At 42.5% G+C, this 23857-nt stretch overlaps 1 protein-coding gene across 1 annotated transcript in view; it reads left to right on the top strand.

Moving 5' to 3' along the window:
* Positions 1–13184: 13184 nt before the first annotated feature.
* MET (MET proto-oncogene, receptor tyrosine kinase) overlaps positions 13185–23857 on the top strand; it is a 129889-nt gene continuing 119216 nt past the window's right edge. The window contains exon 1 of the mRNA XM_056118305.1: positions 13185–13328. The gene's annotated coding sequence lies outside the window, so the exon portion shown is untranslated. The remainder of the gene's footprint in view (positions 13329–23857) is intronic.

The following is a 23857-nucleotide window of genomic DNA, read 5'->3' as shown; positions in this document are numbered from 1 at the left end:
CACCACAGAAACTCCTGAGCACTGCCTAGTGTAGCCTTGCAGACCGGAGAGCAGCGCTGGGTGGGACTCTGAAGACCCCTGAGTTCCGCCTGAGGGAGTAGGGGTTTGACTATCTCTGTTGCCACAGGACCCCATCAGCAACACGTGCCAAGGCCTCAACGTTGAATTGTGGTGTGGTCTGTCGGCTAAGAAACACCAGAAGGAGCTCCAACGGTCCCCTGAGTACCTCTGGGGTGGTCAAATATAGAAATCAACCAGTAAAAAAGAAGTTGTATCAAAGAAGCTTTCCATGAAGCAGAACCTCTATGAATGATAAGGAAGTAGGGATTTATGGCAAGACTCGGTACTTACACAATTGTGGGGAGGGTCCAGGAGCCGGAAAGACCAACGTTGGAGAAACAAAAATGAAGTGATTCAGAAAAGTCCCGGACCAGTTGGAACTCGTAGGGAGTTCTTGATGCGGAGGGCTCTGCTGTTGGGCAGCGGGAGGGGGCGGGGGCGCCCCATCATGTCCACGTCTGTAATGGAGTGGGTAACTCCTCAGGACTGCGCCGCTCTGAGTTGTCACCCAAGCACCCAGTAGGACCACTTTTGTTGAGCAAGGCCAATGTCAAAAGAAGGGAAGAGGAACTAGAGGCAGCACAGCAGGTGAGGGGCTTGCCTGACTCAGTCCATCCAGGTTTGTTCCCCAGGAGAGATCCCGGAGTAAAAAGCACAGAGCACAGCCAGCTATGAACCCAAAACAAAATTTTTAAAAAAATGAACAAATTAGAATCTGACAGCCTCTCTGGACCCCTCACATAGCACCTAGTGCAATAACGACCTTCAGAAATAGTGAAGTCCCAAATCTTCTTTTCTTTCTCCAAGCCCCAGAATGCAAATAGTTTCCCTTTGGACCAATCTCCATCCGGAAGGACACGGACATAAAAAAATCTGAAAATTTGAGTTCCCAGCATAATCAAGCGGAATAAAACAATCCAGCATTGGGGCTGGAGCGATAGTACAGCAGGTAGGGCGTTTGCCTTGCATGCAGCTGACCCGGGGTTCAATTCCCAGCATCCCATATGATCCCCCGAGCAGCTCCAGAGTAATTTCTGACTGCGGAGCCAGGAGTAACCCCTGTGCATCACCTAGTATGATCCAAAAAGCAAAAAAGGAAAAAAACAGAAAAAACAACAACCAAAAACAAAGAAAAAACAGCACATTGGAATTCCTTTCCTTTCCTTTTTCATATGGGTCATATCACTTAAGGGTTCCAGGGCCACTGGATAATGCTGATGCTGGCTGTGGGATCTCACAGTTCAGTGCTTGGATGGGCAGAATTGAGAGGTTCCCGGGCTGCCCTGAGCAGTGCTGGGGTGGGAGGTAGGCCTTGCACATGTGTGAGAGCCATATGTTCTAGCCCTTGAGCCCCAGCCCCATAAGAATGTTGACATAATAACAGGCCCTCCAATAAATGTACAGGAGCAAGTGAATACTCCACCTCAAAAGAAGCAACATTAAAATGAACATATCACTGTGTTCTAGATTTTCACCAAACAACAAAAATCGGAATTCTTATCAACCTTTCTGCTATTAGCAAGTTTTCTGTTTCACACCCTGGTATCTAAAAAAACTTTCCTCCCTGTTAGGCGTCCAGGAGTCCTTGTCTCATCAAATTTTATCTTTGTGCTCCTGAATTTAAAAAAAAAAAGTCCTTTTTGGTGTTGGAGTGATAGCACTGCAGATAGGGTGTTTGCTTTGTACGCTGGTGACCCGGGTTTGATTCCCAGCATCCCATATAGTCCCCTGAGCACCACCAGGAGTAATTCCTGAGTGCAGAGCCAGGAGTAACCCCTGTGCATCGCCGGGTGTGACCCAAAAGGCAAATTGAAAAAAAGAAAATCCTTCTTTGCATCCTTTAAATCCTGCTCCAAACCTCCTATTTAAAGAGTATCTTTCCTAAGGGGATCTGGAGAGTCAGTATTGTGGGTGGTTGCTTGCTTTGTACACAGCCAACCCAGGTTCAATCCCTGACATCTTATATGATCCCTTGAGCACTGCCAGGAGTAATTCCTGAGTTCAGAGCCAGAAGTAACCCTTGAGCATCACTAGGTGTGATCCAAAGAAAACAAACAAAAAGTGTATCTTTCCTAAGTGCAAAATTCTCATTGTTTTACTTAAAATCCATAGCGACTCCTTAACAGCTATCACACAGACTCTCCCTCTTCGAGTGGCGTAACCATCCCTCTTATTCTAATCCTCACCTACATTTTTAGCCTCATTTCCTGACCACTCCCAAACACATTGGGCCCCAACTGTTCCCAACTGCCTGCAGAATTCTGAATACATGATTATTCCAATCTGTGTGTTTCTCTTCTCGGCTAAAAATTCATTTCATCACCAAAGGTCCCTTGCAAATATAGTCACCTGGCAAACTTCTGCTCTCCTCTAAGATGTGAGTTAGTGTGCTCCCCCACTAGTGTCTTCTGTGCTTCCTTAACTGCTTCCCACACTTCAGTGAACCCACGACTCTGCTAGCACTGGTCAGCACTGCCTATAGCTCCTGCTCTAGGTTTTCTGTGCTAGCCTCTATGAGTGAGCCCCTCACTTTAAGTACCACCTGCATTCATCTTTTTAGTCCTAAGCATTCAATTTTACCTGGAATAAGAGGGGCTCGTTAAACTTTTGATTAAGATCGTTATACGAAGCTGGAGAGATAGCACAGGAATTAAGGCATTTGCCTTTCTTGATTTGATTTGATCCCTGATCCCACACAAGCTCCCCTAAGCACTATTAGGAGTGATCCCTGAGCACAGAGCCAGGGCTAAGCCCTAAGCACCACGGGGCATGGCTCAACCCTCCCCCTATACAAGAAGGTGATATATTACAATATATGACATGGTTAATTATTTTATTTCATATTTATTATTGACACCATAAAATTATATCTAGGGTCATGATAAATACATTTTTAGGACTAGGGAAATAGCTCGAATGGCTGGAGCACATGTTGTTTTGCATACACAAGACACCAGGTTTTCCTTTTTTTTTTAAAACTATCTCTTTACTTTGATTACATTTAATTTTTTGACAGAAGACCCACTATTATTATTTGTAATTTTCCTCCAACAATCATGCCTGCTGAAAAGGCATCATTAGATAATTTGTTTTCTATTGCTGATAATGAAGAGCATATGAAGTTGCAGCTGTGCGATTTGGATTTCTGGTATTTTAGTAATTAAGTCCAGAAGGATTTCTGCCAGAAGCTTCTGTGTTCCGAGATTGGTTTGTGTGCCTCTGGGATCATGGCCATTCAGGAGCGAAGGAGCTGCTCATGGATGGCAACTTGGTGTCTCATCAGGGCTTGGGGAAGGGCCAGTCCCCCCCCCCCCCCATCCCAAGAGGCCCCGCACGCACCGTCACTGCACGCTTGTACCTCTCTGTCCAATAGGCTCTGAAAGATGGTGGCCATCATGCTGCCACCAAGGGGGAAAAGGCAGAGGGACAAATCCCTTTCCCCTCCAGGGGCGGCTCAGAGCTGTGGCTTAGTTCACAGTCCAGAAGCATTTCTGCCAGAAGCCGCTGGGTTCTGAGATTGGTTTGAGTGCCTCTGGGATCATGACAAGGCCCCAGGTTTGATCATTGGCACACAGGGTCCCTGAGCACCACCAGTATAGCCCTGGTGGTTCCTGAGCACCAAGGAATGCCAGGAGCGGCTTCTATGAGCACAGCTGGGGAGGTGCGAAAGACTCAAATTAGGGCCAGCAATGTGACTCAGAGGCAGAGCATTTGCATTGCATCTGTGAGATTCAAGGTTTGATTCCCTGGATGGCCAAATAAAATTGAAACCGAAATGATAAAAAAAATGTAAATGTTTGTATTTAACCAAAATAATTTACCTTGGAGGTAATCTGATCAATATAAATAACCAAATACTGAAACTAAGTATAAATCTTCAAATAGCCTTAAATCAAATGACCTCACTGATAAATTAACAAGATTATTTTAAAATCTCCATTTCTCTGGTGCTCTTTCTATGCTCCTCTTGACCTGTTATTTGAATAGAAAACAAAGGAAACATCTGGTTTTCCTTAACTTTGGGGTGACAAATACATTTGTAACAGTAGCAATGGAAGAGCCAACAGTATTTGATAACATGTTAATGTGGGGAACGTGGGCCAGAGCAGATGGCCCTGGCGCTTCAAGGGAGAACTTTCTCAAGATGTCTTTCCTAATTCAGGTACACACTCCTTGAAAGTTCCTTGAACGTAAGCAGGAGAGTTCGCAGATGAGTTTATTGACTTTGACATCTCTGCCTAGAGGCTAGTTTGCTATTGATCTTGGCGTAGTTTGATTGCATTTTGGTTTTCAAAGTAAATCCAGAAAGGAATGTTTATAATAGACCAACAAACTGGAAGTCCGAAGCATTTTGCATCACCACTGACTTTTTGAGCCTGACCTTTGACTGGTCACTGTTGGTCTCTGCTCTTCTGTTTTTAATTTTTCACTGGAAAAACTAGGTTCATCCAGAGTTGTACACACCTTAATTTCAATTATATTTCAAATCTGAGGGTGTCAAACAAAATGTCAAAATCTGGCCAGTGGAAAAATGTTATAACTGTATTATATTCAAAATGTATTGGTTGTATGTGATGGCTACCGTGATTCTAATAAAAACTTTTCTAGTTTTCTATCATTTTTCTTTGGGTCCACGCCCTCACTGCTTGGGAGTGACTCCTAGCTCTGTGCTTGAAAGGAGGGTGGTTATAGTTTGGAGGCTCAAATGCATGCAAGAGAAATGCCTTAATCCCTGTACTGTCTCCCCAGCCCTCTATAATAATTTTTCAGTTGCAGTAAGACTTACATGCTCTTAAACTTTTAAATGATGTAACAATTTATAGATTGTTTGATTTATTTTTCCTCTCACCAGATATACTATTCCTAAATTATTAAATCAGTTGTAACAGAAAAAAACTTTTATCACATTTCTGCAAGCCACAGTTAATAAGAAATATACACTAGAGTGAGTTTTATCCTAATATAGTTTCTTCCTATGTAAAATTAATCAATTATTAGGTATTCTTGTTCCAAGATAACTGACGTCAGTAAAATTTTTGTTGATACTTTTAAAAAGTCATTTTCTCAAAGCCTAAAATTCTTCTTATAACTGACAAAAGTGATACACAGGGCTAAGTGCCAAAACACTTAAGAAGTTCATGGGAAAAACCTAATGGGAAAAAACCTAGAAATTACAGTAATTACACAAACCCACACATTCACAGACACATATAAGGGTTGAGGCACATCCAGCAATACACAGGATTTACTCCTGGCAGTATTTGGGGATCATATGTGGTGCTGGGGATCCTAATGGGGTCTGCTGTGTGCAAGACAAGAACCTTAATCCCTGTATACTACCTCTCCAGCCCTTAAACATTCTTTTTGTTTTGATTTGTCACTAAACATAAAGGCGTTCAGGGATCAATCCTGATAGTGCTCAAATGTCAATATGATGCAGAGGATCAACCCCAGGTCAGCTGTATGCGAGGAAAGTTCCTTATCCACTGTACTATCTTTCCAGCTCATGAACACAATTTTAATAGGTCATCCATAAAGAAAAGGAAGGAAGGAAGGAAGGAAGGAAGGAAGGAAGGAAGGAAGGAAGGGAGGGAGGGAGGGAGGGAGGGAGGGAGGAGTGGGGTGGGAGGGAAAGGGAAAGGGTGGAAGAGAGGAAGGGAAGAAAGGAAATGAACATAGCTCTAAAAAGGGAATACTGACAGATGAAAAATTATAAGGACAACATTGTGGAACTTTTTACAGGACTTTGCCTTTATTCTTCATGATCTGAGAGCACAGACTTTCCAAAGAATGTTACTTGGTACTTTTGACTCATCTGCAGCTTGTATTTCTATTTCACATTCCCTGGGTCTGCAAAAGAAAGCTCAAGGAATATGAGAACAGAAACACCAAAAAAGGCATTTCAATTCCTTGCATGTCCGGAGTCGTAAGCCTATGCAACTATGTCCCACTACCAGGCCACACTGCCTGCCACTCTTATCTGGTAAGTGTGAAATTAACCCGAGTATTATTTTATTTTATTGGGGGGGGATGGAGATGATTCACACTTTGCAGTGATCAGGGGACCATGCATTGTTCCCAGGATCAAACTGAGGTTGGCTGCATGCAAGTAAGCACCTTACCTGCTGTACCATCTCTCTGGTCCCTTGTGTAGTATGTTACCAATGTACAATGAAGGTGGTGCCAAACCCTTGAGTCTGCTCTACAACACCCAGTCCCTCCAGGTCAAGGAAACAGAGGGTGGTCTTGCAAAAAAAGTATAGCTGATTTTTGGACAGTAAAGAAAGGGAATGAGAGGGAGCCTAAGTTCTGCTTCCACACACTAAATAAATGCATCAGTCTCCCCATGTATACGGACCGAGAACAGTTAGACAAGTTGCAATTGAAACAAACTGCAAGAATCCTAGAAAGAAGCAGACAGGGGAAAGGAGTGTGATCTTGGGAAAATTATATGGTTTCTCAGAACCTCATTTTCTGGTTGTAAACTAAGGAAAAGCAGAGTCTAGAGTTTGGTTATGAGAACCTGGGTAAACCTTAAACACACATGGAAAGCATTTACTGAACACTCTATCCCCTTGCCAATACTTGTATCACTTGTATCACTTGTCATCCCATTGCTCATCGATTTGCTTGAGCGGGCGCCAGTAACATCTCCGTTCATCCCTATCGCAAACTAGTATAGCCCAATGGCATCTGCGCAGTCCAGGAACACGAAAAGCCTCAAACCGTTCATTCAGGGTCTTAATGAAGAACTCTGACCACCTCGTAGGTGGGTGGCCAGGCGTTCTTCTGACGTCCCGTGGAATCCAGAAACTCTTGCCAATACTAAGAATCAGTTAATCTGCTGGATGGGTAAATAAACCAAATCATTCTGAAAATGCAGCACCCCATTGGAGATGCAATTTATATTTAAATTTTCTGCCTCCCGTTACATATTCCTACTGATTAAAAGCGTGATATGTGCAGCTTCAAGAGCCTAGCAGTCTTGTCCTCAATGTTGAATATGCTCAGTCATATTTTCAGAAAACTTAACATTGCATGTTTTATTTTTAGAGAGCTCAGCCACAAGCAAATGGCCAATATCAACCACCATAAAAGAAAAAAAAATAGAAACATTCCCATTGACAGTGCACCATTCCCGTACTTTGTAGCTGGAATTTCCATTCCGTAGAGCAAGATTTCCCGGGTCAGAGTCTGAGCACAAGCTTTGCATGCAGGTAGTCTGTGTTTAACACCTGACATTGCCCGGTGCCCTGAGCACAGCCAAACCCCGAGCACAGAGCCAGCAACAGACACTACTCCCCTCTCCCAACAACAGCAACAATATCATTAGTTGTGGTCCAAAAATCCAAACCGAATTCTTTTTTTTTTAATTTCCCCAAACATTTACCTATAAAACTAATTTTAGAGAAAATTGCTACTATGACACTAAAAGAGAAAAGGTATTTTATCAGTTTGGTTCTGTACTGTCTTTCCACTGAATTTTCACAATCTTCAATATTCTATTGCATGGAGCATCTCAAAAGGGTTAAGAGGAGTCCTATATCACCAACTTGTATTCCCCATAGAAACTATTTGAAGAGCCAACAGGTGAATCACTCTTTTGGTTATGAAGGCATTTTCCATAGGGGGGAAATAAGGACAATGGAGCAGGTAACGGGACAACAGCCAGAATAAATGCTCAGATCACAACATCTAAAGAGCAAAATGTCCTCAAGCTCAGAAGTAAGCTTGATGCATTACAAGAGAAGCAGATAGGATAACAGCAAACTGTATAACCTATTTTCCGGCCACTACATGAACTTTTTGTCCCTTTCCCTTCCTTCAGTTGCAGTTGTGATGTTGATAGGGTGCCACATGGTTTAGTTGTGTTGCTCACATATTTGGTGGCTGTGATGTTTGATGGGCAGGGAGTGGGGATGGTGAACTTTAGTTCTTTTTTTTTTATTATTTTATAATTTATTTATTTATTGAATCACTGTGGGAAAAGTTACAGAGCTTTCAGGTTTAGGTCTCAGTCATGTAAATATCAAACACATTTCCCTTTACCAATACTTATTTTTAACCGCGAACCCCAATAGTACCCCACCTCCCACCCCTCCCAATTCCTGTGAGGCAGATGAGTTCTAGTTAACACTCTATCTACTTTGACTAGATTCATTGTTTCGATAAAAGATGCACCATTATTGTTTAGAGTTTACGACCCCCCCCCCCCAAATCAGACATGCTGAAAAAGCGTTGTGAAATGATTTGCTTTCTACAGCTGGGTTTAAGAATTAAATGATGTCGCACGACCGCAATAGTGGCCACGCGGTTTTGAATTTCTGCTATTTTACTTATTAACCCTGGAAGTATTTCTATTAAAAGTTAGATAGTTAAGAGATTGGCTTCTGTGCTCTGGAGTCGTGGCCGTGCCGGAGAGCCGCTCGTTGGGGGCAACTGGTGACCTCGGTAGGGCGTGAAGGACGGACCGGAATGCCCCCCTTTCCATGACGTCCCTGCCGCCCCCTACCCCCGGCTCAAGCCTGCTGTCCACAAGGCTCCCGTGCGGCTGCCATCTTTCTTTCCAGAGAGGAGAGGGCAAATGGAGCAACACCCTTTCCCCTCCAGGAGCGAACTTTAGTTCTAGCACTGACACTGGAGGTTGAATCTATTTAGGTGAAGTGCTTCACAGGACTCTAGCTGCAGTGCTCACTAACAGTCAATGCTTTTCACCTCAGTGTTTAACACAATCTTTACATATTTTTTTTTCTGTGAGGTTTGGGTGCTTGCTGAGGCATGGTAGGGCCAAAAACACAGCTTTGGAGATCACACACTCTAGTGGCAGCAGAGATCCCAGATAGCAGAACTGGCTGGACTGTACACTTAGCACACATGGTTGTCACGAGGGATCAAACTTGTGACCTCTCACTTGCAAGGCAGATACATTTAGCTACCAAGCCACTCTCTGGGTCCTGCAATTCAAACTTCTGAAACATTCAGTCAGGTGTTCTTCATCCCGTGAGTGTTCTTCATCCCGTGGGTTTACGGGCATGTCTGAGCTCTTCCCTTCGAAAGTTGTCAGCCTAAAGCCTCTGTTCAAGAAGGTTGCTTGGAATTTTTTATTTCAGAAATAGTCACGTGATGGAAGTTAAAGAGTATCCAGAGATGGATATTCTGAATGATAAGGGAGAGGAGAAAGTCAGGGGTATATTTAGAACAGGATGCTGCTGTTCCTCTCTCTCCCAGCCACGGTTGCCATTAAGCCCATGTCAGGGTTAAGAAATGGAATCCTGTTTACGGTTTAGCACTATGTGTTATCAACAAGTATTTGGATAAGGATAGCTCAGGCCTTTCAAACACTTACATTTTACCAGACACTTTTCATGTGATTTATTTGGAACTCATTTCATCCTCAATATCACCCTATTGTTACCCCCCAATTTTACAGATAAGTCACAGAGAATGTAAGCTTCTAGTCTACAGTTAGTTGCTAGCATACAGATGACTTCGGGTGGAAATCTAGATTACCAAATTCTAAAATCTCACTCTTTTTTTTTAAAGATACAGTTTCAACTTTTTTTTTTCATTTTTTTTTATTAGTGAAACACCATGAGGTACAGTTATAGGCTTACAAATTTTGTGCTTGGGTTTCAGTTATACAATGATCAAGTGCCCATCCCTCCACCAGTGCCCGTCATCCATCACCACGGATCCCAGCATCCCCCCCCATCCGCCCCCCCCCCCCGTCCCATCCTGCCTCTGTGGCAGGGTATTCCCCCTTGTTCTCTCTCTCTTCTTTTGGGTACTGTGTTTTGCAAGAGAGGCATTGAGTGGCAATCATGTTTGGTCTATAGACTACTTTTAACATGCTTCTCCCACCCTGGGAGGTTCCTCACAACACCCTTCATTTGGTGCTCTCTTCTCTATCTGAGCTTCCTTTTCACCTAGAGCGTGTGGCTGGCCTTCCATTCATGGAGCAAAATTCCTGGTACTAATCTCAGCCATTCCTGGGTGTTAGTCTCCCTTTTTGTTGCTTTATGTTCCCCAGATGAATGCAATCTTTCTGTGTCTATCCCGCTCTAAAATCTCACTCTTAATACACCTATCGTGCTAAACTCAACCTTGGAGATGTCTTGTTCCCCATGCACAGAGTATATCCATTTTTAATGCTTTTGGCTATGGGAAACAAAAAAAGTGGCTAACATTGTCCAGATCAAATCTTATTACTCTAAATAAATCTGGATCAGGTGTTTAGTGTTCACTGGTGCTGTTTGTAGCCATAACAAAGTCAACCTCTACCCTTATGATTCTTATAACTAGCTTTTCACTGGGCAATATAGATTAAATTCATACAGCAAGAAATGGGATCAGTTCCTTAGATGCCTTTAATCAGAACATTAAACTCTATCACAAAAGATCCCAACAGACCTAATCTTATTGGCAGAATGACTTCATATATTCATGTGTGTTACAAAGGGGTCTGGGAAAGTCTCTCTCTATTCCAGTTCTAGAACGAAGGCAGGGAAAGGAATTATGTCCTGGGAACAGAGGAAAACAAGGGAGTAAATAGCTGGTTTCGAACAGGTGCTGGCTTAGCTGGCCAACAGGGCAGCCACAAAATAATTTGGCTTTGTTAGGAAAATACCAACGAACTTCATCACACAGTGTGTCATCAAAATCATGAACTCAAGGTAGATTCTGCAATAACAAAGTTTGCTACAAAACCAAAATTGCACTAGAGAACCCCCATGCCTGTTTAAAGTATCAACTTCTATCCATTTTCATAATTGTGAAATTACTTCTAACTCTTCCTGATCAAGCCTATCTGGGAAGAATGGAAAAACTAATTATTTGAACCACATACACTTCAATACTTTTAGTGATGCTATTTTTAATTATATCATTCTAAATAAAATATTGCCCTCATATTTATAGTTAATAAGTCAAAAAATTAATTTTTAGAGTTTCAAATTGGATTAAAATTTGCCAATGACTAGAGCCTAGGAAAGTTCAGTGCTTGAAATTTACAAATAAGTTATTTGGATGTTAAATCTATTTTATTTTCTAGTTTGTATTGACTTTTCTGGGTCATCCTGCCCCTGTACTTGTAATTTTTTTCCTCTATATTTTTATCATGGCGTACAAACTCAGAAAACCTGTTAAGGAACTACATAAGGCAATCTAAAAATCCTGTTAACATATTGCTATGGAAACCAGGAAATAGAAGCAGCACTCTAATCATTCCTTTAGACAGCTATGGCTAAGTGTGTGTGTGTGTGTGTGTGTGTGTGTGTGTGTGTGTGTGTTGCCTTTTATTGAGAGCTGGTACTAAACTCTAAATCTTCAATTGGCCTGTTTCTAAGTAGACCCAGTGTCCATTCCATTGTTCAACTGTGCCATGTGCTAAGAAGAAAACTTCAGTAAGATTGCATTGTTTATTTAGCCTTGCCAGACTCAGGTCTCCTGGCAGGGGAAGGACACCTAACTGGGATTTTAAACCCGGATTCCTCCCCTTCTATTCACCAAATGAGGGACCCGCTTGGGAACTCTCACAGACTCAGTTTCCATATCTGCACTATGGTTCCATGCAGGGCTTGCCTAGTACATAATCTGGGACATTTCTTTCCCATAAAACTGGGGAACTATGAGATAATCACTTGAGGCTCGAAATTACCTTGTGCAAATGAGTAGTGTCTGTACCTATGACCTCTTGGGTAAATGGTTCCTAGTCATAATTTTTTTTTTCACACTGGAAAAATCACTTTTTTTTTTGCAATTGCATAGTAAACGGTACTTTGTCCCTTGTCCATCAATAACCAACCACCATGCAGTTTCTGGCAAGCCTGTTTGAGAACTAGTTGAACTCTAAGGCAAAAACTGCTACTTAGCTCCTAGTACCTCAGAGAGTTGACTTTTCCATGAAGGTCACTGTCAAGTGTTATACCACACATGACACTTGACAGTGTCATACTACCACAATCCTTATATGTCAGCCACCCCTATCTCCGAAAAAAACTAAAAAACAAAACAAAACAAAACATTTCAACATTCAAGAATTAAAACTTTGGTTCTGGTTTACTTAGTGTTTTGTTTGTTTGGGGTTTTGGGTTTGTTTTTTGTGTGTGTGTTTTATTTTTTATTGTTCGTGCTTGCCTGCCTATTTAATGAACCTGTTACCTGCTTGAAGGTGGGGGATGAGAGAGAGAGAGAGAGAGAGAGAGAGAGAGAGAGAGAGAGAGAGAGAGAGAGAGAGAGAGAGAGAGTTTCTCAAAGCTAAACTCCTGTGTTGTTCCTCCTTCCAGAAATTCGAGTTATTATAGTAGGGGATAATCGTGGCGCAATGAAATCATTGGGACAATTCGTCCATCCACTCCTGCCTCCTTCTCTGACAATGAATTCCTTGTTTCTGCAGTGCCCAAATCTTTCTCCACGCGGGTCAGCGCCGGGAGCTGCCAAAGACTAGGGAGAGACTGGCACAGCCGCGCTGCTCCCAGACCCGTCGGACTCAGGGTGCGCAGAGGAGGGGAGGGGAAGGGGGTGTGTGCGGGGTGCACGGAGGGTGAGGGTGGGAGGCGCCCGCGGGGTGCACGCGGCGGGTGCGAGCGACGAAGGGGTCCCGGGGTCGATGCGGGGAAAGCGCGCGCGGGGAGAGGAGATCGCGCGGCGCGGGGTGCGTGGCGAGGGCGCGGGGTGCGCGCCGGCTGAAGCTGGCCGGAGCGCCAGGAGGGGGAGACTCAGCCCCGCCGATCTCCCGAGGTGCCAACTGCAAAGCGCCGGGTGCCCGGGGGCGCGGGCGAGCGCGGCCGGGGCTGCCGAAACTTCACGTTCCAAGTTTGCACCTGGCGGCAGCGGACGGGGAGGGCGCGGGGGGGCGGGGGGCGTGGAGCGCGCGGGCGGCGGGGCGTGGGGGGGAAGGGGGCGGCGGCCCCCGCGGCGTCCCCACCTCGGCGGGCGGCCGGCGCGTCCTGCCCCGACGCGCCCGGCGGGCGGCGCGCTCCGAGCTGCGGCTGAGTCAGCGCGAGCGCAGGGGCAGGGGCGGGGGCGGCGCGCGCGGCGGGCGGGCGGGCAGGCGGGCGGGGCGCTGGGCCCGGCCGCGCCGCAGGTGACCCAGAGCCCGTCGCCGCCCGCAGCGCCCCGACCGCTTTGTGAGCGGCCGCGGAGCCCGGGCTGGGCGCGCGGCTGATGCGGGCCGGCAGCTGATTTGCGCCCCGGCGGCGGGGAGGCGCGGAGCGCGCGGGTGGTCCCGGTGCCGCTGACTTCGCGGGTTCCTGGGCACCCGCCGAAAGGTAAAAAAAAATATATACAACCAAAAAGAAACCCTGCAGCCCTCCCACCCCCACCCCACCTCCCAGATCCCCTTCACCTCCCGCACCCTAATTCTCGCCCCTGGGTTTCTGCTTTCTTTGTTCCCCGAAGACACCCGACTCTTGTGACCGGGCGTGGGGGAGTGGTGCAGGAAACTGGGGAAGGGGAAAGGTTTCGGGGCTCCTGAAATTGACCGCGGAGAGGGGTTGCGAGGGAAGAAGGTGGGAAGTGGCTTTTTGTTTCGGGGGGTGCGGGGGTTGCTTCTGACAGCCACCTGTGTGACTCAGGAGGAAGAGGGCTGCTGGGGGGAGGCATGACTCTTAAGGGCCGGGCAAGTTTCAGGCTCTGATCTGACTCAGCCGGTGCAAAGAGCGGCGTGGGGGGGATCCCGTCCCCGGGTCCCGGGGCGATGCCGCCGGCGAGGCTGCAGCCCCGGGCGATTGTTTTCCTGGTTCCCATCCCTGCTTTCTCTGCGCGGTGTGAGGATCCTTGCTAGGGGCAGGTGTTTCTGCAAAGGTTTGAATTCTTCATTTCTGGCAAACACACAAGGCTGCGATCCATCATTTCCAGTCGCACCTTATCTCTGCCGGCTCGAAACAGGACATCTATCTTATTAGGTGAAATAGATACGAACCAGAGGTCATGCCGTCTGGCTTGTACTGGTACTGACCCAGTAATTAAAGTACCAGTGAATATACGTTCCTCAGGTATTGACAATGCAGAAGTACCGTTTTCATTTCATACCTTAAAAAAAAAAATCTAAAACAGCGATTTACTCATTTGCCATTTGGAGAGGGTTCCTCTCTGGATCACGCATGAGTAGCTGTCCAGTGTATTTTACCTTATCTCGTTTTTATGTTCAAAGGAGCCTGGGGCAGAATGAAATATTGTCAACTCTCTTAGGCAAAATAATCAGGATACTTTAATTGCCAAGGTAAGATGGTCGATAAATATGAGAGGATTGTAAAAACTGACGTTTGAGAGAATGTAGACTATCTGGACTCTCCTGAATTTTAAAAAGACCGTTCATTTTTTGCAGAGTTGGGTGGTGGTTTATTCTGTCATTTCCATCAGCCACTTACCTACATATTGCCATGCAAATGGATTCAGAAAAACATTATTTTCCTTTACTGCTAAACTATTATAGCTGACTAATGAATTTTTTTCTGCATGAAGATGATCTGAAAATGATGTACACCGTGTATCTCTGTGTACTGGAACATAAATTGTGCTTTCTATGTAATCCAAGTAGTTCTTGGATTATTTACAGATCCATAGCTTTCCTTGAGTGCTTTAAGCTTATTGGACTTTGTTTTGAAAATGTAACTTTGATTGTGGAACAGAAGTGAGGAGTTTCAGAGCCAGTCATAGCTTCTACATTTTTGGTGTATTATTCATTTTGGTGTATTATTCTCTTTGAAATGCTTAAATTTTATTTTATAGAACTATTAAGAATCTCTTGTAGTATAAAAACAGTCTGATTGTTAATAAAATATACTGGTGGTCTAAAAAATTCCTATTCCTATTTCAAACTTAACAGTGCATAAGCCTATAGTTACCAACCTAGACTTCTTTTTATTTTAACAATATAGAGTTGATGGCATATGGAAGGTGATCTACTAACTACTTATTTCTCAAAGATTGCTTTGTTCTTAATAAACAGCAGTAAGGATTACATTCATTGTCTGCCAAGTACCTTCAGAATTAGTGGATGAGGTATATAGGAATGATAAACATACAAGACTAACCACAGCCAGTACATAGCAAATCACAATACTCATGTTTTCCTATTAAAAAAAAAAAAACAGGAGAAATACCCTTAACTTAAAATTTCTTTTTAAGAACTGGTGGAAATAACTCAGAAGCTAAAATACATACTTGGTATGCATGAGGCCTGGAATTGACCCCCAGAGCTAACTGGTTCCCAAAACTCCACTGGGAGTGTTTTGAGCACCTTAGGAAAAAGAGCCTCTGACATCACTAGATGTGGCCCTCAAACCAAAACACAATAGTTTTTAAGAGTGCAGTCTTGAATTTTTTTAAATTGTTTTCATGAGTGTTAGACTGGGCAATACATATAAAATATCAACTTTTGGGGGGGGGTCGGAGCAATAGCACAGCGGGTAGGGTGTTTGCCTTGCACACGGCCGACCTGGGTTCGATCCCCGGCACCCCATATGGTCCCCCAAGCACCGCCAGGAGTAATGCCTGAGTGCAGAGCCAGGAATAAGCCTTGAGCATTGTTGGTGTGACCCAAAAAGCAAAAAAAAAAAAAAAAAAAAAAAAAATCAACTTTTTAAGTTAATAGCTTAGGAAGGGTAAGCTCAGGAAGTTTAACAAGGTAATATATATTCCGGAATAGCACTGGTTTAATTTTCCTCTCTTGGATGTGGTCCTTTCCAAGTGAAGTGAATAACAGAAAAGTCCACTGTGCTCTTGGACACAGTCTTCCTCTACGTGGCTTGCCCATTGACTGTGATGACACATGCTTTCCAATTTCATGGTTTCTTCCTCGCTGTCATTAGGCTTAATGATTCTCTCCAGAACCATCTATGCTTTGTTTCCCCCCACCATCCTGCTGTATTTTCCTGAGGTCACAGTGTTTATGCATGAGATACTGGATTTCCGAGTTCTGCCCCCCACTTAAGGGGAGAAAATCTGCAGAAACTCTGGGCCCAGGAGCTAACCTCCTTTTCCTCCAGGGTGGATGTTGAAATTGGTATCTTTGACAATGGGCCCTCGGGACAGTGTTTCCTCAGGGTCTTTGTTCAGTACAAAGTGTGGGACTGGAGCAATAGTACAGCGGGTAGGGTGTTTGCCTTGCACGCGGCCAACCCGGGTTCGATTCCCAACATCCCATAGGGTCCCTTGAACATCGCCAGGAGTAATTCCTGAGTGAAGAACCAGGAGTAACTCCTGTGCATCACCAGATGTGACCCAAAAAGAAAAAAAAGTAAATAGTCCCTTCTTAGTAATATAGGATGGGTATATTGACTAATATCAATTGAGAAACATGTTGATTTACCTTAATAAGAATGTTTCCAGGCTTATATTTGCCCTTCCAAAACCTAGCTATGAACTCTGTTGATTATCATAGGTGTTTGGTGTTAAGAGATTTGTTTTTAAGGGAAGAAATGAAATCTCTGTCTTTAAAGAATTTACAATCTATCAAGCTAAGTGATGCATATGAAATAGACTCAAAGTCCATTGTTATTATCTTATTACATGAAAAAATGACATCAGAAACTACACTATTTGCTATGAAGTGACAGAAGTGTTTTTGAAAACTCAAAAATGATTGAAATGTAAAGGCCTTAACATTTTCAAACTGCTTTTGAAAATCCTATCTTTCTGATGCTATGTCAATCACACAAGATAGAAAAGGATGAAAGCATTATCTTAACATCCCTGTATAATAGACATGCCAACTGTGTGCTGAGCCCTACCCCATGCTCTCTCCACAGCATCATACAGACCTCTGGCCCCGCTTCCATGAAGCTTAACTATTTGAAATATGTTCCAATGAGGCATAGGTTGGGATGCTCAGATTAGAGATAAATGGTGACTAACATTTCTAATCTCTGGAGTTGTCCTCACCTTCTCTTTTTCCACTGAAGCTTACTGAGAAGTGACTCCATTCTTATGTGTGGGGCATTTTACTCCTGTTATCAGATTAAGAGCTGTGAGTAATTTTGTAATCTATCCTTCTATCAGAAAACCCATTCTCAGATATCTCTTCAGCTGTGTTTAACAGTTTAGTATAGTCCTCTTGGGATTTGTTTCAATAAAAACATCCAGTCAAATCTGACTACTTTGCTTTCCTTTCTGAGGGGCAAAATGAAAATGTTCTTTTATGCTCTAAAACATAATTGAGGGAAAAAATACATGTGTGGCATTTGTCACAGAAATGGGAACTTAATGAAATTTGTAAAAATCAGTTCACTGCTAATTGCGTATCCATGTCTGCGTTTTTCTTCTGCGAATGTCTAAGTTTGTATAAGTATGTCTATGTAGGTTACTCCTGTTATTTTTTTATTCTTCTGATAAATTGTGTAGCTATGGGGTCCAGAGAAATTATGTAAGAATCTGTGGGTGTCACATAAATTATATAATGACCCATTGAATTTAAAATGCGTTTCCACTAATATAACAAAGGATTATTATGAAGTAGGGTCACATCAGTTATGGATGGTCAGAGAATCAGGGATTTTAGTGACGCCAAATTCCTTTGTGAGTATGATTGAGGATTTAGTCACTTGGGCCACTTGTTGAGTACCTACCAGTTATATCATAAACTGGTAATGCTGCAGAAAATAAAAGAGACAAAAATCTCTGACTTCATGATGCTCTTTAGCAACAAAGACAAATAATATATAAAATACATAACTTTGTTGAACATCAGGGGATGATCATAGCCTCAAGGAAGTGTAAAGTGGTAATGAAGACAAGTGACTGCCAAGGATAGGTGAAGGTTGAGTAGAGATTGAAAACTTTAGTGTGGAGTCAGAGAAGAAGAACTCACTTTAAAAGTGACCTTTCCAGAGTTCCACCAGACCCAAGCACTGGAGGGTTGAGCCATGTTGTGTCCTCACAAACGGTATGCACTCAAAAGGGGTCTTTGAAAGAGAGAGTATGCCCATAGAGGCAAGGGGAGGGTTGGGATGGGAGGGAATACTGGGGACATTGGTGGTGGAAGGTGTGCACTGGTGGAGGGATGGGTTTGGATCATTGTATGACTAAAAACGCAAGCAGGAACGCTTTATAACTCATGATGATTCAATTAGAAAGGCGGAGAGAGGGGCTTTTGAGCTATAACGTGAAGAAGATGAGAGAATGAGCCTTGTATATGCCCGAAGCAGAGCTTCTCCTTTCCACTGCATGGAAGTGCCATTCTCATTTTGTTGTCTCTGTGACTGTGCAATACACAGCCTGCACAGCTGTACCTGGGGTCCCTGGCAGATGGAAAATACTTAGACACAGCCTACAATTCACTATACTCTGAAAGATGAAGATAAAGGGGGTTTTATCTCCTGGTTTATGGGGAAGGGAGGAACAGAATGCATTCACCTGGTCCCATTCCTATATTATATCCTCTAATGAGGGGCTTGCTCCAGTGGGACCGTTAATTAGCCTTTTTGTTTATTACATGGTGATCTTAGTTCAATGGAATTTGCTGTGTGTAGTCCCCTAAGTCTTTGCTGTGGATCACTTCCACCAGACAAATCTGGAGAGAGCAAAACCATTGCTGATGGTATGAAGCGTCTGCCTGCTCTATATGTCTGTCTTACCCTTTCTCTCTTCTTTTCCCTTCCCAGTGTGAATCTGTTCAACTTGATATTCCTCCTTGCCCCATACACCTCGTCTTGGGTTCTGTGTCAAGATTTCAAACAAGTAACCTAAATGAGTAAAACAAACTGTTCCATCAGGGATTAACAGTCTTTGTAGATGAAGTTGGAGTTGACTTGAGATTGGGTAGCATGGGCTCATGTCTTTCAGATTCTTAGAAGTTAGAAATCTTACCATATTAACCATGTAGACTCTATTTTAAAAAAAAAAACCCTTATGTAGACTAGAGAGGGAGAGAGAAATCTGCAGGTAAGATTTGACTCTTTATGGTCTCATTGGCAGTCTTGATCATGACTGAACTTTCCCAATGGTTTGCTGTGTTGTGTCTTTTTCCAGTGCTATTGAATTCAGCAGTAGACATGCTCAGATAGTACCAGGACTACCCCAGAGCATGTATATCCTAGGGTTCTCACATTCTCACATTTCCCCCACCTCTGGAAAATTCATTTAGCAATTAAAAAACAATTTCAAAGATTGTTTAGAATCCATCACCTTTTGGAACCCATCGATTCACATATGTTCTATCCAGCTGTGTACATTTCTAAACCAAAGAGCAGTCTAGTTCATTCTTTAACTGAAGCAATCATTTTACTGAAGCCGGAATTCATCGAAGTTTATTGCCAAGTTCTCATTTATCTCTAAGGATTAAATTTCTATTTGGAATACAGGCTTTTTGTTTTGTTTTGCTTTAAGCAATACCTGAACTTCACCACTTGTTATTCCTCTACCACTGAAATTCAAAACGCACATTGCATTGCTTTCCAGTGCCATGTAATAGCTTTTAGACCACTGGTAGGATCTATTTTTCCAAAGGACTAAGAGCTCACAGGTTGTGTGCTGACTTGTCTCCTTTAATCCTAAAACTCAGTGAAATGCCCAAGCTAGTGGCCTTCCGGAAAGCCATTGTGTTAGAAAGGAAGATTATGTACTGTATTTCTTCCTACTATTTTAGAGGCAAACATAATAATACATCATGAAACCGTGCATATATTAATATCAGTGGTCTTTTCTTGTTTTGAAATATCTTATTCCCCAAGAGTTGGAAATCTGAAGCAGCACCTAAGAATCTAAGGCTCAGTTTTGAAGTGATGTGGTTCTAGAGAGAAAAAAATTATTTGGACAAATTAAAAAGCATTTCAGTTGTTTGATAAAGCTACGAGATGTTTCTGATTTTTAGTGTTTCATTGAAAATTTCTAGAAGAACACTTAAAGCTGGAGACCTATGAAGCAATGTAGACTTTGCAGATCAGAGAAGAGGGAGAAGGAATAAATTTGTTTAGCAGAATTTAGGTTGCCGCCTTTGAGGTGAAATCATGTGGGAAAAGAAAATGCAGCCAAACTTTGGGTCCATAAGACAACCCAAACTATCTTTAAAAATAAGTTTTGACTTTGCTTAGGACTAATGTGTCTTTAGACCAACATTTTAGCTCTTAAACTTAAACCTTGGAGTCTTTTAAAGGAAATTTAATCCATGTGTTTTTGATTCACTAAATCCTAAATCATTACCCATAAACTGTATGTCTCTCTAAGCCCTTTGATGTCTAAGAAATCTTTGAAATCATATAAAGGGCACTCTTTTGCCTCAGAAAAATAGGAAGTTAGTTTTTACCAAGGGTCAGTAAATAGCATCTTCAAAAAATAAAGTTAGGTATGAAATCCTGCACCCATGACAGAGTGGATATGCTACATTGTGAAAGATAGAAGTACTGTTTTAAAACCTTGCTTATCAGTGGTTAAAAACAGTGCTTATCAGCTGTAATCTATATGAGCTCCCAAGGAAATTTTTTGGCACAACTCTTCTTTCTATTGTAATATGAAGCCCAAATATTTATCATTCTATCCTGGCACACAGTAGGTACTCAGTAAATATTTTGTTGAATGCTAAGTGACTGATGTTTTCTTTTACCCAGACCCTTCTGCTAATGTCAGTCTTTCTATTCAATATCAATATCCATCTGTCATGTCTTGGAATGAGATCTATTCTGAGTCAGTGACCTGGTTTGACAAATTTTAAAAATAAGCCATCCAAGTAAATATATGACATTTATTGAAATTCATTCTGTACCATGAAGCAACTGCCTTGCAAAGAGTGCTGAAAATAGGAAGGAATTTCTCAACTAATTTGATTAAATATTCAGTTCTTACCATATGCTTTCTGAAAATTGATTTTCCCCCTTTTACTGTTCCTGCCATCCTTCCTCCCACCTTGACATGCTTGCTGATTGAAAACTTACTGAAAGCTATACATAGAAAAGGACAGGTCATTTGTATGTAGAAGCAAGAGCAGCAAGTACAAACAGGATTCCAAAACGTAATGCTATAATCACACGTTGCTGTAATATAGGAGGTGAGGGAAAGAGGTACTCAACAATAATACAAGCGTTAAGTTTTGCTCCAAATTACACAGATGACACATGTTTGAACTCTATTGTGTGGAGAAAAACACCTTCTTACTGTAGTTAGACTTCCTGTTTGTGTGTATTTTCTGGTAACTAGACTTCCCATATGAACTTGGCACAAGTATGTAGCTTTAAGTAGAGTGGAGGTGCACAGGATTAGGGTATGGAGTGCTGTGAAGAGAGCAAGCCCTTCTCTCTGAAAAAAAAAAAGAGGCATTTGGAAGAAGGCATAGTTTTGAAATGTGGGTACGGAGAGCTTTCCTCATACCATGTTGTAAGTTTCTAACTACTTATCACATTTTGTCCTCAGAAAACCTTTCCTTATCAAAAATGTTTTGTTTCTCTGTGACATTAGCATGACGGAATTTGGCAATGCCTTTTAACTTGGTGGGTAGAAGAAGAAGGAAGATTGCACTATTATGATCTTAATATCAAGATTCTTAACATGAACTTGAAGGTTTTGTGAGTGATGATATATATATATATATATATATATATATATCATTAAAACTTGTTTTGAAATTTAACTATATATCGCACTGTATAAGAAATGATTTGTGTGTGCGTTGAAGTGGGGTGTTCTAGGCCACAGCTGGTGGTGCTCAGGGGTCTGTCCTGGCTCTTACCCAGGGATCACTCCTGGGAATACTCAGAGGACCCTAAGCAGTGCAAGTACATTCATTAACCCCTGCACTGTCTTGCTGGAAACTTTTTATATTTATATTTCATTACAGTCACTGACCAGTCGGTAATAATCATACATTGATGGCTTAGTTCACATTCATTTTTAGATAATTTCTAAATTCCAATGAAATCATATCACATTCTGATAAAAATTCTATTTGATAAATGAGCTGTCAAATATATCTGTATTTGTACATTTGAGAAAAAATGTTGTTTGGCTTAAGGAAATTTTTGTGAGAACTCTCTTGCCACAGATTCATGAAACAGATAATCAAGAATACCCTAGAGATGAAGAGATAGTACAGCACACAGGGCATTTTCCTTGCATGTGGCTGACCTGGGTTCTATCCCTGGCATACGTATTATTCCCAGAGCCCTACTGGAGTGATTCCTGAGTGCAGAGTAAGGAGCAAGCCCTGAACACCACCATCTGTAGCCAAGAAATGAATAAAGAATACATGAAGGGTTTTATGGGATGTTGGATGATTGAAGTTAAAGGGGGGTTGGGGGTAGTTCATGGCTATGTTAAAGGATCCGAGACGTGAATGCATTGCAAATCTTCAAGAGAATTGCCTGTTAGAACTCAGCCTACTGCCTCCAAATTAAGAAAAGGTGGTCAAAATTGAGTGGAAACTTGAGGGAAAAGTGTAGGGAATGGTTGTGCATGTGATAAGCAAGGTTAATCTTCTTTCAACTCCATCACATATGCCTTGATTGGGAGAAGCCATACTTTCATCTATTCATCTCTAAGTCAGACCTTAGCTGGCCTACTTCTGTTTCCAGTAAAAGTGGCAAGCATATGTAGCAGAAGCAAAAAGAATGTTAATGCCTGGTGTAAGAGGCCTTTCCTGTATGCTACTTGCAAGGACGCTTAATGAAAGTCCACGTTTTAAGATGATGTCAGTGTTAAAAGAAAAAACAAGCAAACTAAAGCTATTTTGTCCCACTTTCATAACTAAAATTTTCCACTGTATCATCTCAATGTTTCGCATTCATTATTACTCAGGCCAAGAGCTATGACACCAAAACTATATCCATAGTACTTTCCATTGCTATTCTATCTGCTATGGATATAGATTAATTTTTTAATTAATATTAAAATATTAATTAAATAAATATTAAAAAATAAATTAAATAAAAATACTCCAAATTAGTCTGTTTGTTCAGTTAAATACTCAAGAATATAATTGCTAGTTGGTATATTCCTTATGTTAGCTTTTCTTGAGGAATATTCTCTTGAACAATTTCTTTTATAATTTTATTATACAGAATGTATGTGGTAGTGTGTGCAGAAATTGCATTTGTCATGTCTAAACACAGACTCAGTGGTACAAAGATCAGAGGAAGACTTTCTTAGAGTAGGGCCTTCCTTTACTTTCTCTCTTTTTTGCTCCTTTGAAATTTTGAGCAGATATTATTTTACGCTGAACCCACATTCAGGCTGAATCCTTCCAGTTCCTATATCTATGTCTTATGCTCTTCAGAGTAAACCCATGGTCCAATTCCTATGTAAAGGTAAAAGGTAAAGGTAAAGGCCCTCCCGTTGATCATCGGTTTGCTCGAGCGGGCCCAGTAACGTCTCCATTGGAGACTTTGTTGTTACTGTGTCTGGCATATCAAAGACTCTCGGTAGCTTGCCGGGCTCTCCGAGAGGGGCGGAGGAATCGAACTCGGGTTGGCCATGTTGGCTGCATACAAGGCAAATGCCCTACCCGCTGTGCTATCGCTCCAGGGCTGGAGCGATAGCACAGCGGGTAGGGTGTTCATCTTACAAGTGGCCAACGTGGCCGACCCGAGTTCGATTCCTCCGCCCCTCTCGGAGAGCCCAGCAAGCTACCGAGAGTATCTCGCCCGCACGGCAGAGCCTGGAAAGCTCCCCGTGACGTATTCAATTCCTATGTAGTTAAGACAAAAACAGTAGGGGTTGAAGTAATAGTACAGAAGTTAGGGAACTTGTCTTGCATATAGCTGACCCAGGTTTGATCCCCACCCTGCATCTAGTTCAGCCAACACTTCCAGGAGTGATCCCTGATCACAGTGGCAAGAATAATTCCTGAGCACCTCCCTTAACACCCCCCCCC

The sequence above is a fragment of the Sorex fumeus genome, unplaced genomic scaffold, assembly GCF_029834395.1.
Source record: "Sorex fumeus unplaced genomic scaffold, SorFum_2.1 ptg000037l, whole genome shotgun sequence".
In the NCBI taxonomy this organism is placed as follows: domain Eukaryota; kingdom Metazoa; phylum Chordata; class Mammalia; order Eulipotyphla; family Soricidae; genus Sorex; species Sorex fumeus.
The sequence above is the reverse complement of the archived record's forward strand: the minus strand, read 5'-3'. Positions and strand labels throughout refer to the sequence as shown.